Raw genomic sequence first — 17,269 nt, 5'->3', positions numbered from 1 at the left:
TCTACTCTCTTTGGGTCTCCAGCTGGGCATAAGAATTAAATTAACATAAGACAGGTTAACAGGAGGAAAGCGTAGAAGTGGTTTTTAGGTTTTTTTTTTTTTAACAAGTACATGGGAACCTTCACAAGAGAATGAAGACCTGAGGAAGTGACCAGGGCAGAAAGCTTTTCTACCTTTTAGAAAAAGAAACAAGTAAGACAAAGAGGTTTGGTTAGGGGTAGTAAATTGTGGAGAAATGACTAGGAAGATAAGGGTTAGTTTAACAAGGTTTGTCTGTATGGATTTTTTGGTCCAATTTCCCATCTCTGGTGATAAAAATATTTTTCTTCCTCCTGATGTAGGGAGGGCATCTTTTACATGGGAATTTTATCTCCTTCAGGAAGAAAAAGGAAGGTCAGAGTGCCCTTCTAGCACCAGCTGTTTCTCAGATGCCTTTAACTGAAAATATTCAGTATGCCAACGTGACATATTTTGGGGTGAAATGCTCTGAACTCCTTCATTCCCCTGTCTGAAACTTCCCTAGAAGTTTCACATAAACTCTGAGTTAGTGGCTATGGAGAAAAGAATTGGGTTAGCAGCTGAGTGGCAAGGGATCTGCAAAGGGAGAGAAGAACATAGATGAGAATGAGGATGAATAAACAGAAAATAACAAATCTAAGCACATTTCCCCATATCCCATTAAATCAGTCAGTCTCCCATCCCTGGGAATAGGTCAGTCCAATAGAATGGCTGAGCCTCGTTTATCTGATGGAGGGTGTTTATCTTGTCTTCAAAAGGTGCAGATTAGACACTATTTGTCCCAGGTGATTTACATAGAAGCAGCATGCTTCATCAGTGATGGCACAAGCTCCTCTTTCTTGGGCTGTCAGTGTGTCCAGGGCAAGAAGATTTTCAAGTCCGGCAGAGGCTATTAACTTTTGACTGAAAGGCTTCCGACATTTGCATACCAATATTGAACTCTTGTTCTGTTACTATGGAAAGATTTAGAACTGCCTTTTCCAACTCATAAGTTCCAAAGCCTAAGAAAAAGGATCTTAGTACTGAAAAGAACTTAGACTTGTGTATACAAGCCAGTTTTCTATAATATCTGGTCTGGTGTGTTTATATGGCGCTACTTTATGAACAAAGAAACCAAAGGTTTTTTGTTTGTTTGTTTTGCGGTACGGGGGCCTCTCACTCTTGTGGCCTCTCCCGCTGCGGAGCACAGTCTCCGGACGCGCAGGCTCAGCGGCCATGGCTCACGGCCCTAGCTGCTCCGCAGCATGTGGGATCTTCCCGGACCGGGGCACGAACCCGTGTCCCCTGCATCGGCAGGTTTACTCTCAACCACTGTGCCACCAGGGAAGCCCAAGCCAAAGTTGTTAATTGGGCTGGCATTTAAGATGGAGTATTGGGTGACAGAGGGTGTCAGGAATTCGAGTCCACATTGTTCTGACCACCCAGGTAGGAGCTCTTTATATACCTTATCTCACATGAGATAAAAAGACTAGTATTGTTCCTGGATAAGGTCAGAATGGAACTTGTGACATATTAGGTTGGGGTTTGGTGTATCTTGTCACCTGTCATATTGGCATCTGTACATCTCCATCTTCTGTGTATCCCTGTCAGTCTGTAGGAGCAGAATAGGTTGTGAAATATCTGATACAGTTAGGCCTTAGTAGCTGTAAGGCTTGGTTTTGTTACCTGACCAACTTGGTCTAGATTTTTGGTCTGCTTATATGTAATCTTTCGTCTTTGACAGCTAATGAGGGGAGCAACTGAGCTACCCTAGGTTACACGAGGGTGGCTTAGGAGTCAGCCATAACATCTGATGATTTGGCCAGTGTCCCTACCATAAGAGTCAGTGCTAAGACCATTTATGACCTTCAAGAGAAGCTTGAGGATGCATCTCTGGAATCAAACCACAAGGTTTGGTTGCAATATTGCCTTAGTATGTCACCTAGGAAAGGCCCAACATCATGCCTGTTTTCAATGCAAAGGGGAAAATTCCCTTCTAACATCTTTACCTGAGCAAAGGACACTCCCTGAGCTTCCATAGAGGTTTTTCTATGTGCAGTTAACTCATTGAAAGGAGAAGAGTGACATTTTCTTGGTCATGGATGCCATTACCTGTTATGCATCCATTTTCCTGAGTTGACCGCCGGGTGCTCATATTGGCAAGAACAAAAATTAGTTCAGGTTTTTTTGCATAATCTAGATGTTGATATAACCAGCAATCAGATTGATTAGTTAATGTGGCCAGCGTTTGGAAAACTGATGTAAAGGGGTGTCTGGTCTGTGCTTGACCTGTTGAGAAAACAATGAGTTAATAAGAGTGGAGACAAAGTTTGAAAGAGCCCATAGTGGAGGATCACAGGGAGAACAGATTGAGACAAGCAATCTCCAGTCAGCCTTTTAATAAATGGCTAAAGAAAGGGAGGGCTTTGTTACAAGGAGGCACTTTTTTTTCTTTTCATCTGGGACTAAGGAGTTGCAATAGGGGAGAAAATAGGTAGAAGGAAGTTTCTTGATCTGTGATCTTGGGAAAAACTGTCTACTTTATGATTTTGTCTGCTTCTGGGACCTGGAAGTTGGCCCTGGAAATCCTTAGTTTAAGGTCACCTTAGGAATGGTCTTCCAGCTGTGCTGGGAGTGCCGCTGATCTGGGTCAAAGCTGGCAGCGCTCACATGAATCCAGGAGGATTTTTCCTTTATTTTGATGGCAGTGTAAGTGCTTAGCGGTTTGTAAGGACCTTCCCAGCAAGATGACGATGCATGCTTTCTTCTAAAAACCTTGATGTATACCCAGTCTCCTGGTCAAAGGGGATAGCAAGTCAGTGCATTCCACGCCCTTTTTACTGTCGATAATATCCCCCAAGTATACTAGTTAGTTCCTGTATATGGCTAGTCATAGTATCATATTGTTCACTTAAGTCCCTATAGTGTTCACTCAATCCAGAAATGGGAGGTTTAGAGATGCCAGTAGGTATAGGGTGACCAAACACTGTTTCAAAAGGGGTTAATCCACACCTTCTATTTGGAGTATTCTGGATTTTTATAAGGGCCAGAGGTAGTGCTTCTGGCCATTAAGTCCAGTTTCTTGATAGACTTTTCCTAAAGTCCTTTTGCCTCTCCCGTTGCGGAGCACAGGCTCCGGACGCGCAGGCCCAGCAGCCATGGCTCACGGGCCCAGCCGCTCCGCGGCATGTGGGATCCTCCTGGACTGGGGCACGAACCCGTGTCCCCTGCATCGGCAGGTGGACTCTCAACCACTGCTCCACCAGGGAGGCTCCTAAAGTCCTTTTGATGTCTAGATTTTTATGTTCTATTTTCCCTGAGGATTGGGGGTGGTGCAGGGCATGAAATTTTAATGAGTACCCCAAAGTTTTTGCAAGCACATAGTTTATTTCTGCTATAAAATGAGTTCCTTGATCTGACTCAATCCATAAAGGAATACCAAAATGAAAATAATCTAGTTATTAATTTATTCACTGCTGTGTGGTGTTGTCATGTCTAGCCAGATAGCATTTAGTCCATCTACTAGTATACAGACAGTAAACCACTGGGATTAGCCTAGAGCTGGAGGTGAAATCCATTTGGAGTCCTGCAAGGGACAGTGTGGTAGAGGAGAACATTTCCTTGCCCACAATTCTGGTATCAAGGATGGATGTCACTAACTGGACACTGCTCACTCCAGGGCTGCTGCTGCTGACAGATCCTGGGACCTCTAACATCAGCCAGCAGAAGATGAGAATTCTACCAGTCAGTCTCCCAGATTTCTGCCTGTAGTATCCAATAAACGAGAATGGTAAGAGTCTCTTCTTGTCTTTTTCTCTTTCTGAATTTAGGTTAGCAGGAGAAAACATTTGTGTGAACTGTTTGCGGGGGTTATAGTGACTCTGGTGTCTTCTGTTATGAATACTCTTGTTTTCTATTTCTAATGGCTTTAGAGAAAGAAAAGCTTAAAAAACAATCTCCCTAGACCCCAGCACTCTCAGAGGGTATACTTTTACTGCTCTGAGGGACAGTACCCCATCAAATAACAGGGTCAACTGATCCTCAGCTGCACCCCAGAGCTCACCATTAAACTTACAGTAGAGAATCAGAAACTGGATTTCTTAATTGACACTGGTGCAACTTTACCGTCAATTTAGAGGATTTATCTCTGTCACCCCTGATTCTATTCAAGCTGTCGAATTCTCTGGGTAATCTATTTCACTGTCCACATCTCAGGCCACCTCAATATCCTTAGGACTTCCATTTCTCTTATTTCTTTTCCATCATTACTACTTTACATACCTATGATAGTTTTCTTTGAGAGTTGTACAGTCATCAAAACTAATTGCTATTTGTTTCAGCTTCTCTTTTATCTTCATCTTGGCCTTTAGCAGCTCCTGCTATTAATCTGTCTCCACCCCACTCAGCCAACCTGGTGCCCAGCAAACACCCTTTGCTCCAGCCAGATTGATTTCTTCTTCTTCCTCATGGAAACTCTTCTCCTTTTGCTTTTGGGCTTTGGCACATGTTGTCTTCATTAAATGCTTCCCCACCTATCCTAATCCTTCCCATCCTTTTTCAGTTCAAATTGCCAACTTCAGAAAGTTTCCCTCGCTACAGTTCACATTGATCTCTCCATTCTCAGTATTTTTAACACACCAATTGCAAAAAAGTTCACATTTAACTCATCTCCAACTACTTCATATGTCATGCTTTCTTCTTAGGGTGAGAGTTATCTTCTGAAAATTATGCAGTATTTGTTCCCATAGTTTTTTGCCTTTCTTCTGCATCAATTACCCTCTACATTCTGTAACAGCCACCTGTTGATGAGGTGTCTACTGGTCATTTTTCAAAACTTCTCTACCTTCAGCTCAAAAAACATTGAAATTTTCTTGACATATTGTTTGGTACATTGGCTTGCTTTGTAGCAAAATTTTATGTAAATTATCTCCCCTATCAGAGTATCAAATATTCTTTAGGATATTTTACCTATCCTATATTTTTACCATCTTTGCAGCCTCTATAGTCTCTCAAACCATACCTTGAATGTGGAAGAAATTAAATATTTATTCAGTTATGTTTGTTGTATTCTGCAGCCACTAATACAATCTTAATTATCTCTTTTGTAACATAGTAGTATAATGATACCACTGAGATCTACCACTACTGGTCTACCACTGTCAGTGAGGATACTTTCTGAGATTTTTCTCAAGGACCAGTAATGGATATACACTAATCCATTCCCCCATTTTGGATTTCATGTCTGTTATTTCAGTGAATACTCCTTGAATGCCTACTGTGTGTCAGGCGCTATCTGAGGAGCCATAGGAGATACAGATGCAATAGTCATCCAATCCTTTAGAAGTCGTGGCTGAGGACATCTCACAGATATGGGATATACAAACACTCTGTCCCAGAGCCCTGGGGTTCCGCATCATGGCTGGGATGTTAGGAAGGCTCAGCAGGATTGGCTGTGAATAAACTGCCTACCCTCTTCCCCCTGCCTACTCGCACATGTACAGACTTCAACCTTAAGGGCTCAGTTTTGTTTATTTTATATTTTGGGGTTTCATAAAAGATTTTATTTCAAAATAAAGAGGGCATTCTGCTGCGTTTTGAAGTTTAAAAACAACTTCAATATGGCCAAGCTTAATTGGTAGGCATAGATGACAAAGATGTTAAAAACCCACAGCCTTGAAGTCTCATTATGCTAACCAATTATGCAGTCAACCTTTGTTTTATTGAAAGGTGTTGGAGGGATGGTCATTGAGGGTGCAGATTGAAAGGTTAGTCAATACATGACATGTCTTCTCTCATAAAGTCGTGTAATAGGCTTCCAAGAGTAGACATGACAATATTGACATAGGTGTGAGCTAGAATAACAGTGTTAAGCAAATGGAGGCCCAGGTGATAACTGCTCTATATAAAATATTAACCTGAATTACACTTATTTTATAAGTGTAATCATTTTATTCTTTGTGCTTTTTCACAAAGTTGGGAAGATGGGAAGAAAGTTTTTTGAAATAAGTGAGCAAACAAGCAAGAGGTAAGTCTAGGTCAAAATGATTACTTAAGTAGTTCTAACATCAGATCACAGGCACTAGGCACATAAGTATCAGGGGATTATAATGATTTATAACAGTGTTTTTCAAACTGTGTTTCATGGAGCTTCATGTTTCCTCAGGGAGAACTCAGGGACCAACATGAAATGGAGGAATAGATGCAGGGAATGAGGCTTCAAGCCTCTACTGGAGAAACTCAGCTTTTATGTTCATATCTATAAATATGCCCTGTTAGAAAACAGATTTATTTTTTTCTGCTCTGATGAGAGCTCTGTCAAAAAATCACCTTGGGAGACCCATGTTCAGAATGGTAGAGTAGGCAGCTCCACGCCTCTGTCCCTCCACGAAACATTGAAAATAAGCAGAAACAACCTGAAATAAGTTTGCCAGAACTCTGGGAAATAGTCAAAGGTTTACAGAAACCAAGCAAATCCTAGTCAGAATATGTGAAGACATGGACAGAATTGAGGGAGAAATAGATCTACCATAATAACTGAAAATTTCAATACTCCACTTTCAGTAATGGGCAAAACATCTGATCTAGACAGAAGATCAATAAGAAAATAGAGGACTTTCAGATAAAGACAAATACTCTATGTTATCACGTATATGTGGAATCTGAAAGATAAGCTAGTGAATATAACAAAGAAGAAACAGACTCACAGATATAGAGAACAAACTAGTGGTTACCAGTGGGAAAAAGGAAGCAGGGAGGGGCAATATAGCGGCTAGGAGAGTAAGAGGTACAAACTACTATGTATAAAATAAATAAGCTACAAGGATATATTGCACAGCACAGGGAAATGGCCAATATTTTATAATAACTATAAATGGAGTATACCTTTAAAAATTTTGAATCGCTATGTTGTATACCTGAAACTTATATCATATTGTAAATCAGCTATACCTCAATTAAAAAAAAAGAAAATAGAGAACTTGAAGGACATTATAAAGCAATGAGATGTAACAGACATATATAGAATACTCCACACAAAAACTGCAGAGTATACTACATCAGTTGGTAACCCAGGCAGATTAAAATAGAGAGTGTATTGATTTTAGAAAATGGGAAGAATAAAGTTTATAAAGTGTTTAACATTGCCACCTGACAAAATAATCCTACAGGAATTTCAGCGCAAAATAAATGAAGAAACTATTTCTTGTTTCTTAACACTCATTCAGTTTCACTACTCCGCTCTTCCTAAACTAGCAACATCAAGCCCTCATAGAATGTGCTGGTTTAGGTATTTGTATTGCAAATCCCAGAAACTCACTAAATGTAACTCCAGAGCCATTTTAGGACTGTCATGAATCCAAGGATTCATCCCTCTTTCTGGCCTTGTTTTCTCCGTAACATTTATACCATCTAATGTACTTTATATTTTACCTTTTTCTCTTGTACATTATCTGTGTCCTCCTCCATGGGGACAGGGATTTTTTGTCTGTCTCGCTTACTATTGTATTTCTAACACTTATATCAGCACCTGCATCTAATAAATGTTCAATAAATATGTGTTGAATAATATTTTGAATGAAAATTTACCTGTATAACCATATTAAATAAAATTGAATCTGGATTCTAGAATACATAGACTCTAGAACCAGACTGCTTGGTTTCAAATCCTGGTTCAGCCACTTACTGCCTGTTTACCTTTGGCCAACTTACATAACTTCTCTTTGCCTAAGTTACTTAATCTGTAAAATGAGAATAGAAATACTAGTTCTTATAGTATAGAGATGTTGTGAGGATTAACATGAGTTGATTTTTTATTTTTCAAGTGAATGATGCTTTATTGTTTTTAATTTTAATTTTTTTGCACATCTTTATTGGAGTATAATTGCTTTACAGTGGTGTGTTAGTTTCTGCTTTATAACAAAGTGAATCAGTTATACATATACATATGTCCCCATAGCTCTTCCCTTTTGTGTCTCCCTCCTTCCCACCCTCCCTATCCCACCCCCCTAGGTGGTCACAAAGCACCAATGTGATCTCCCTGTGCTATGCGGCTAATTCCCACTATCTATTTTATGTTTGGTAGTGTATATATGTCCATGCCACTCTCTCACTTTGTCCCAGCTTACCTTTCCCCCTCGTATCCTCAAGTCCATTCGCTAGTAGGTCTGTGTCTTTATTCCCGTCTTGCCCCTAGGTTCTTCATGACCAAGAAGAAATTTTTTTTTTTTAGATTCCATATATATGTGTTAGCATACAGTAATTGTTTTTCTCTTTCTGACTTACTTCACTCTGTATCACAGATTCTAGGTCCATCCACCTCACTACAAATAACTCAATTTCGTTTCTTTTTATGGCTGAGTAATATTCCATTGTAAATATGTACCACATCTTTTTTTTTTTTTTTTTTTTTTTTTTTTTTTTTTTTTTTGTGGTACGTGGGCCTCTCACCATTGTGGCCTCTCCCGCTGTGGAGCACAGGCTCCGGACGCGCAGGCTCAGTGGCCATGGCTCACGGGCCCAGCCGCTCTGCGGCACGTGTACCACATCTTCTTTATCCATTCATCTGTCGATGGACACTTAGGTTGCTTCCATGTCCTGGCTATTGTAAATAGAGCTGCAATGAACATTTTGGTACTCTTTTTGAATTATGGTTTTCTCAGGGTATATGCCCAGTACTGGGATTGCTGGGTCGTATGTTAGTTCTATTTTTAGTTTTTTAAGGAGCCCCCATACTGTTCTCCATAGTGGCTGTATCAATTTACATTCCCACCAATGGTGCAGGAGGGTTCCCTTTTCTCCACACCTTCTCCAGCATTTATTGTTTGTAGATTTTTTGATGATGGCCATTCTGACCAGTGTAAGATGATATGTCATTGTAGTTTTGATTTGCATTTCTCTAATGATTAATGATGTTGAGCATTCTTTCATGTGTTTGTTGGCAATCTGTATATCTTCTTTGGAGAAATGTCTATTTAGGTCTTCTGCCCATTTTTGGATCGGGTTGTTTGTTTTCTTAATATTGAGCTGTATGAGCTGCTTGTAAATTTTTGAGATTAATCCTTTGTCAGTTGCTTCATTTGCAAGTATTTTCTCCCATTCTGAGGATTGTCTTTTGGTCTTGTTTATAGTTTCCTTTGCTATGCAAAAGCTTTGAAGTTTCATTAGGTCCCATTTGTTTATTTTTGTTTTTATTTCCATTTCTCTAGGAGGTGGGTCAAAAAGGATCTTTCTGTGAATTATGTCATAGAGTGTTCTGCCTATGTTTTCTTCTAAGAGTTTGATAATATCTGGCCTTACATTTAGGTATTTATTCCATTTTGAGTTTATTTTTGTGTATGGTGTTAGGGAGTGTTCTAATTTCATTGTTTTACATGTAGCTGTCCAGTTTTCCCAGCACCACTTATTGAAGAGGCTGTCTTTTCTCCATTGTATATTTTTGCCTCCTTTATCAAAGATAAGGTGACCATATGTGTGTGGGTTTATCTCTGGGCTTTCTATCCTGTTCCATTGATCTATATTTCTGTTTTTGTGCCAGTACCATATTGTCTTAATTACTGCAGCTTTGTAGTATAGTGTGAAGTCAGGGAGCCTGATTCCTCCAGCTCCGTTTTTCTTTCTCAAGATTGCTTTCACTATTCAATGTCTTTTGTGTTTCCATACAAATTGTGAAAATTTTTGTTCTAGTTCTGTGAAAGATGCCAGTGGTAGTTTGATAGGGATTGCATTGAATCTGTAGATGGCTTTGGGTAGTAGAGTCATTTTCCCAATGTTGATTCTTCCAATCCGAGAACATGGTATATCTCTCGATCTGTTTGTATCATCTTTAATTTCTTTCATCAGTTCTTATAATTTTCTGGATACAGGTCTTTTGTCCCTTTAGGTAGGTTTATTCCTAGATATTTTATTTTTTTTGTTGCAGTGGTAAATGGGAGTGTTTTCTTGATTTCACTTTCAGATTTTTCATCATTAGTGTACAGGAATGCCAGAGATTTCTGTGCATTAATTTTTTATCCTGCTACTTTACCAAATTCATTGATTAGCTCTAGTAGTTTTCTGGTAGCATCTTTAGGATTCTCTATGCAAACAGTGACAGCTTTACTTCTTCTTTTCCAATTTGGATTCCTTTTATTTCTTTTTCTTCTCTGATTGCTGTGGCTAAAACTTCCAAAACTATGTTGAATAAGAGTGGTGAGAGTGGGCAACCTTGTCTTGTTCCTGATCTTAGTGGAAATGGTTTCAGTTTTTCACCATTGAGAACGATGTTGGCTGTGGGTTCGTCATATATGGCCTTTATTATGTTGAGGAAAGTTCCCTCTATGCCTACTTTCTGCAGGGTTTTTATCATAAATGGGTGTTGAATTTTGTCGAAAGCTTTCTCTGCATCTATTGAGATGGTCATATGGTTTTTCTCCTTCAATTTGTTAATATGGTGTATCACATTGATTGATTTGCATATACTGAAGAATCCTTGCATTCCTGGGGTAAACCCCATTTGATGATGGTGTATGATCCTTTTAATGTGCTGTTGGATTCTGTTTGCTAGTATTTTGTTGAGGATTTTTGCATCTATGTTTATCAGTGATATTGGCCTGTAGTTTTCTTTCTTTGTGACATCTTTGTCTGGTTTTGGTATCAGGGTGATGGTGGCCTCATAGAATGAGTTTGGAAATGTTCCTCCCTCTGCTATATTTTGGAAGAGTTTGAGAAGGATGGGTGTTAGCACTTCTCTAAATGTTTGATAGAATTCGCCTGTGAAGCCATCTGGTCCTGGGCTTTTGTTTGTTGGAAGATTTTTAATCACAGTTTCAATTTCAGTGCTTGTGATTGGTTTGTTCATAGTTTCTATTTCTTCCTGGTTCAGTCTTGGCAGGTTGTGCATTTGTAAGAATTTGTCCATTTCTTCCAGGTTGTCCATTTTATTGGCATATAGTTTTGCTTGTAGTAATCTCTCATGATGCTTTGTATTTCTGCAGTGTCAGTTGTTACTTCTCCTTTTTCATTTCTCATTCTGTTAATTTGAGTCTTCTCCCTTTCTTTCTTGATGAGTCTGTCTAATGGTTTAATCAGTTTTGTTTATCTTCTCAAAGAACCAGCTTTTAGTTTTATTGATCTTTGCTATCATTTCCTTCATTTCTTTTTCATTTGTTTTTGATCTGATCTTTATGATTTCTTTCCTTCTGCTAACTTTGGGGTTTTTTTGTTCTTTCTCTAATTGCTTTAGGTGTAAGGTTAGGTTGTTTATTTGATATGTTTCTTGTTTCTTAAGGTAGGATTGTATTGCTATAAACTTCCCTCTTACAACTGCTTTTGCTGCATCCCATAGGTTTTGGGTCATCGTGTTTTCATTGTCATTTCTTTGTAGGTATTTTTTGATTTCCTCTTTGACTTCTTCAGTGATATCTTGGGTATTAAGTGTATTGTTTAGCCTCCATGTGTTTGTATATTTTACAGATTTTTTCCTGTAATTGATATCTAGTCTCATAGCATTGTGGTCGGAAAAGATACTTGATACGATTTCAATTTTCTTAGATTTACCATGGCTTGATTTGTGACCCAAGATATGATCTATCCTGGAGAATGTTCCATGAGCACTTGAGAAGAAAGTGTATTCTGTTGTTTTTGGATAGAATGTTCTATAAATAACAATTAAGTCCATCTTGTTTAATGTATCATTTAAAGCTTATGTTTCCTTACTTATTTTCATTTTGGATGATCTTTCCATTGGTGAAAGTGGGATGTTAAAGTTCCCTACTATGATTGTGTTACTGTCAATTTCCCCTTTTATGGCTGTTAGTATTTGCCTTATGTATTGAGGTGCTCCTATGTTGGGTGCATAAATATTTACAATTGTTATATCTTCTTCTTGGATTGATCCCTTGATCATTATGTAGTGGCCTTCTTTGTCTCTTGTAATAGTCTTTGTTTTGAAGTCTAGTTTGTCTGATAGGAGAATTGCTACTCCAGCTTTCTTTTGATTTCCATTTGCATGGAATATCTCTTTCCATCCCCTCACTTTCAGTCTGTATGTGTCTCTAGGTCTGAGGTGGGTCTCTTGTAGACAGCATATATATGGGTCTTATTTTTGTATCCATTCAGCCAGTCTGTGTCCTTTGGTTGGAGCATTTAATCCATTTACATTTAAGGTAATTATCGATATGCATGTTCCTATGACTGTTTTCTTAATTTTTTTGTGTTTGTTATTGTAGGTCTTTTCCTTCTCTTGTGTTTCCTGCCTGGAGAAGTAACTTTAGCATTTGTTGTAAAGCTGGTTTGGTGGTGCTGAATTCTCGTAGCTTTTGCTTGTCTGTAAAGGTTTTAATTTCTCCATCAAATCTGAATGAGTTCCTTGCTGGATAGAGTAATCTTGGTTGTAGGTTTTTCTCCTTCTTCACTTTAAATATGTCCTGCCACTCCCTTCTGGCTTGCAGAGTTTCCGCTGAAAGATCAGCTGTTAATCTTATGGGGATTCCCTTGTGTGTTATTTGTTGTTTTTCCTTGCTGATTTTAATATTTTTTCTTTGTATTTAATTTTTGATAGTTTGTTTAATATGTGTCTTGGCGTTTTTCTCCTTGGATTTATCTGTATGGGACTCTCTGTGCTTCCTGGACTTGTTTCACTATTTCCTTTCCCATATTAGGGAAGTTTTCAACTATAATCTCTTCAAATATTTTCTCAGTCCCTTTCTTTTTCTCCTCTTCTTCTGGGACCCCTATAATTCAAATGTTCGTGCGTTTAATGTTGTCCCAGAGGTCTCTGAGACTGTCCTCAATTCTGTTCATTATTTTTTCTTTATTCTGCTCTGCAGTAGTTATTTCCACTATTTTATCTTCCAGGTCACTTATCTGTTCTTCTGCCTCAGTTATTCTGCTATTGTTCCCTTTTAGAGAATTTTTAATTTCATTTATTGTGTTGTTCATCACTGTTTGTTTGCTCTTTAGTTCTTCTAGGTCCTTGTTAAACGTTTCTTGTATTTTCTCCATTCTATTTCCAAGATTTTGGATCATATTTACTATCATTATTCTGAATTCTTTTTCAGGTAGACTGCCTATTTCTTCTTCATTTGTTAGGTCTGATGGGTTTTTGCCTTTGCTCCTTCATCTGCTGTGTATTTCTCTGTCTTCTCATTTTTCTTAACTTACTGTGTTTGGGGCCTTCTTTTTGAAGGCTGCAGGTTCGTAGTTCCCGTTGTTTTTGGTGTCTGTCCCCAGTGGCTAAGGTGGGTTCAGTGGGTTGTGTAGGCTTCCTGGTGGAGCGGACTAGTGCCCGTGTTCTGGTGGATGAGGCTGGATCTTGGTTTTGTGGTGCGCAGGTCCACGTCTGGTGGTGTGTTTTGGGGTGTCTGTAGCCTTATTATGATTTTAGGCAGCCTCTCTGCTAATGGATGGGGTTGTGTTCCTGTCTTGCTAGTTGTTTGGCATAGGGTGTCCACTGTAGCTTGCTGGTTGTTGAGTGGAGCTGGGTCTTGGCATTGAGACGGAGATCTCTGGGAGATTTTTGCCATTTGATATTACGTGGAGCTGGGAGGTCTCTTGTGGACCAGTGTCCTGAACTTGGCTCTCCCACCTCGGAGGCACAGCCCTGACACCTGGCTGGAGCACCAAGAGCCTGTCATCCACATGGCTCTGAATAAAAGGGAGGGGAAAAAAGAAAGAAAGAAAGAAGAAGATAAAATAAAACAAAATAAAATGAAGTAAAATAAAATAAAGTTATTAAAATAAAAAATAAAAGATAAGTATTAAAAAAATTTTTTAAGGAAAAAAGAAAGAATAGAGCAACCAAACCAAAAAACAAATCCACCAATGATTACAAGTGCTAAAAACTACACTAGAAGAAAAAAAAAAAAAGGACAGACAGAACCCTAGGACAAATGGTAAAAGCAAAGCTAGACAGACAAAATCACACACAGAAGCATACACACCCACAAAAAGAGAAAAAGGGAACAAAATATATATATCATCGCTCCCAAAGTCCACCTCCTCAATTTGGGACGATTCGTTGTCTATTCAGGTCTTCCACAGAGGCAGCGCACATCAAGTTGATTATGGAGCTTTAATCCACTGCTCCTGAGGCTGATGGGAGAGATTTCCCTTTCTCTTCTTTGTTTGCACAGCTCCCGGGGTTCAGCTTTGGATTTGGCCCAGCCTCTGCATGTAGGTCGCCTGAGGGCGTCTGTTCTTCGCTCAGACAGGACGGGGTTAAAGGAGCAGCTGATTCGGGGGCTCTGGCTCACTCAGGCCTGGGGGAGGGAGGGGTACAGAGTGCGGGGCAAGCTGGCGGTGGCAGAGGCCGGCGTGACGTTGCACTAGCCTGGGGCGTGCCCTGCGTTCTCCCGGGGAAGTTGTCCCTGGATCATGGGACCCTGCCAGTAGCGGGCTTCACAGGCTCCCGGGAGGGGAGGTGTGGATAGTGGCCTGTGCTTGCACACAGGCTTCTTGGTGGCGGCAGCAGCAGCCTTAGCGTCCATGCCCGTCTCTGGGGTCCGCGCTGATAGCCGCGGCTCGCGCCTGTCTCTGGAGCTCCTTTAAGCGGCGCTCTTAATCTCCTCTCCTCGTGCACCAGGAAACAAATAGGGAAGAAAAAGTCTCTTGCCTCTTCGGCAGCTCCAGACTTTTTCCCGGACTCCCTCCCAGCTAGCCATGGCGCACTAGCCTCCATCAGGCTGTGTTCACGTCGCCAACCCCAGTCCTCTCCCTGGGGTCCGACCTCCGAAGCCCGAGCCTCAGCTCCCAGCCCCCGCCCGCCTCGGCGGGTGAACAGACAAGCCTCTCGGGCTGGTGAGTGCCGGTCGGCTCTGATCCTCTGTGTGGGAATCTCTCCGCTTTGCCCTCCGCACCCCTGTGGCTGCGCTCTCCTCCGCTACTCCGAAGCTTTCCCCCTCCGCCACCTGCAGTCTCCGCCTGCGAAGGGGCTTCCTAGTGTGTGGAAACCTTTCCTCCTTCACAGCTCCCTCCCACTGGTGCAAGTCCCATCCCTATTCTTTTGTCTCTGTTTTTTCTTTTTTCTTTTGCCCTACCCAGTTACGTGGGGAGTTTCTTGCCTTTTGGGAGGTCTGAGGTCTTTTGCCAGTGTTCAGTAGGTGTTCTGTAGGAGTTGTTCCACATGTAGATGTATTTCTGATGTATTTGTGGGGAGGAAGGTGATCTCCGCGTCTTACTCTTCTGCCATCTTGAAGCTCCACCCATGAGTTGATTTTTATAAAGCATTTTGAACAATGTCTGGCACATTGTAAACGTGGTACGTGTTTCCTTGTAGTGGTACATTGTAATGTGTTCGAATTACTGCTGTGTTTTGCGGATAAAACATTTACTTACTTAGGTTTTACAATTTTCTCTTTGAATTTGGAGCCAATTTGTATTTTGAAGATTTTGTAGACCCTGGGAAGTAGCCTTTTTATGTATGGTTACAGGTGAAAAAAGGATGAAAAGAATCTCAAATGTAAGTTAGGCCTCGTAGAATTCAGGAAAGGCTGTATAATCAGGCAACTTAGCAAAGATAGGCCAATGGAAAATATAATTCAAGATACTATGTGTTTCTGTGCGAGCCTACATTACTTCTTTGTAATGCTTATCACAATTGTTTTTACTTGTTTAATGTCAGTCTTCAAACTCTAGATGCTATGTTTCTGAGCTGGATTCAAATCTCCATGGGAACCAAATAGATTTGTTTACCTGTAAAAGTCATGTCATATGTGTCACCTGGTAGGTGCTTAATTCATATTTGTTTAAGAAATACGTACTCTTGGCCACTCAGGATCCAAGGAAGCTATAGTGAACAAGTTATATTTTTATTCATCAGAAGCAAGAATTCAACATCTCCATCTTTAAGAAGCTATTATTTCACCCTCTTTTCTTCTATCCAGTTTCTGTTTACTAGAACTCAACATGATCCCTTTTGCCTCATGGCCTCTGTTGTCTGCCTTTCCTTCTGTGCCTTTCTACTTTTGCCCATTGTCTGGGAGGAAGAAATTTTCCTCTACCCATCTAGGTTCTTCTGGCTGGTCCAAGAATTAAATTGACATGAGACAGATTAGCAGGAGAAAATCAAACAAATTTAATAACATGTAGACATAGGAGAGACCCAGGAAAACGGAGTAACTTGCCAAAATGGCCAAAAGCTCACCATGAATGCCATCTTCAGCTAGAGATAAAAGAGGATGTTGGGACTTCAAAGGGGAGAAAGGCAACGCTCATGGAGATGAAAAAGCAAATGTTTGATAAATGTTTGCTGGGCCCTGCAGAGGAAATGGGACATTGGGTGGACTCTGATCTCTAGGCCCCTTTTGGGTAGACTGATCGCTAGGCCCCTTTTGGGTGGGCTCTGGTCCCTAGACCCCTTTTGGGTGGACTCTGATCTCTAGGCCCTTTTTGGGTGGACTCTGGTCTCTAGGCCCCTTTTGGGTGGACTCTGGTCTCTAGGCCCCTTTTGGGTGGACTCTGGTCTCTAGGCCCCTTTTGGGTGGACTCTGGTCTCTAGGCCCCTTTTGGGTGGACTCTGATCTCTAGACCACACTGAGTTTCCCCCACCACATCTAGCCCATATTCTTTGCAGATATTTCTGGTGATACCTCTATTCTGGGAATAAGCCCTTTATTTAAATATTTTAGGCAGCTAAGAGGGAAGTAAAAAGAAAGGCTTTCTGAGTCTTCTGTTTCTTAAAGATAATCAGCCTAAATTAATCATAATGCCAAAGAGATACATTTTGGAGTGGCAAATTTTGTTCCCATCATTGTAACCGTCATTACTAGCTGATGACTTTTTATGTGTATTGAAGTCAAATTCCCAAGAATCAGACCCTAACTGGTTTAGCTAATTAGAATTATTGGTCTTGAATAAAGTTCTCATAGGCTGTTCTTAAGTATATAGATTGACTACCCTTGGAGCAAGTGACCTAATCTGTTATGGCCAAGGTAGTGTTGATCTGGTTCAGAATAGGGTTATCTGTGTATAAAAACAGCTGGGGCTGATTCCTTCAGTAGAGCTTCTGTGTGTAAATTCTCAGAACATAGGATGGGAAGGCTGCCTTGCTGAGTCTGAGACTGTCCAGCATGCCCCATTTATTTACTTCACTGCAATTATTAATGTTTACCATGTGTTAAAGGGATATAGTGGAGGGAGGGGTATAGATATAAGACTGTCCTGCCCTCACAGAGCTCACAGACTAGAGGAGACAGGCAAGCAAACTGAAGGCAGAAAAATGGTATCATATTGGTGAGTACATTGTGCTGTGGGAACACAGATGAATACTCAGTGGGGTCTTGGAGTGTGAAATAAGCCC

This window comes from Mesoplodon mirus (assembly GCF_964341445.2).
Source record: "Mesoplodon mirus genome assembly, chromosome: 2".
NCBI classification, from domain to species: Eukaryota; Metazoa; Chordata; class Mammalia; order Artiodactyla; family Ziphiidae; genus Mesoplodon; species Mesoplodon mirus.
Note: the sequence above shows the minus strand (reverse complement) of the source record.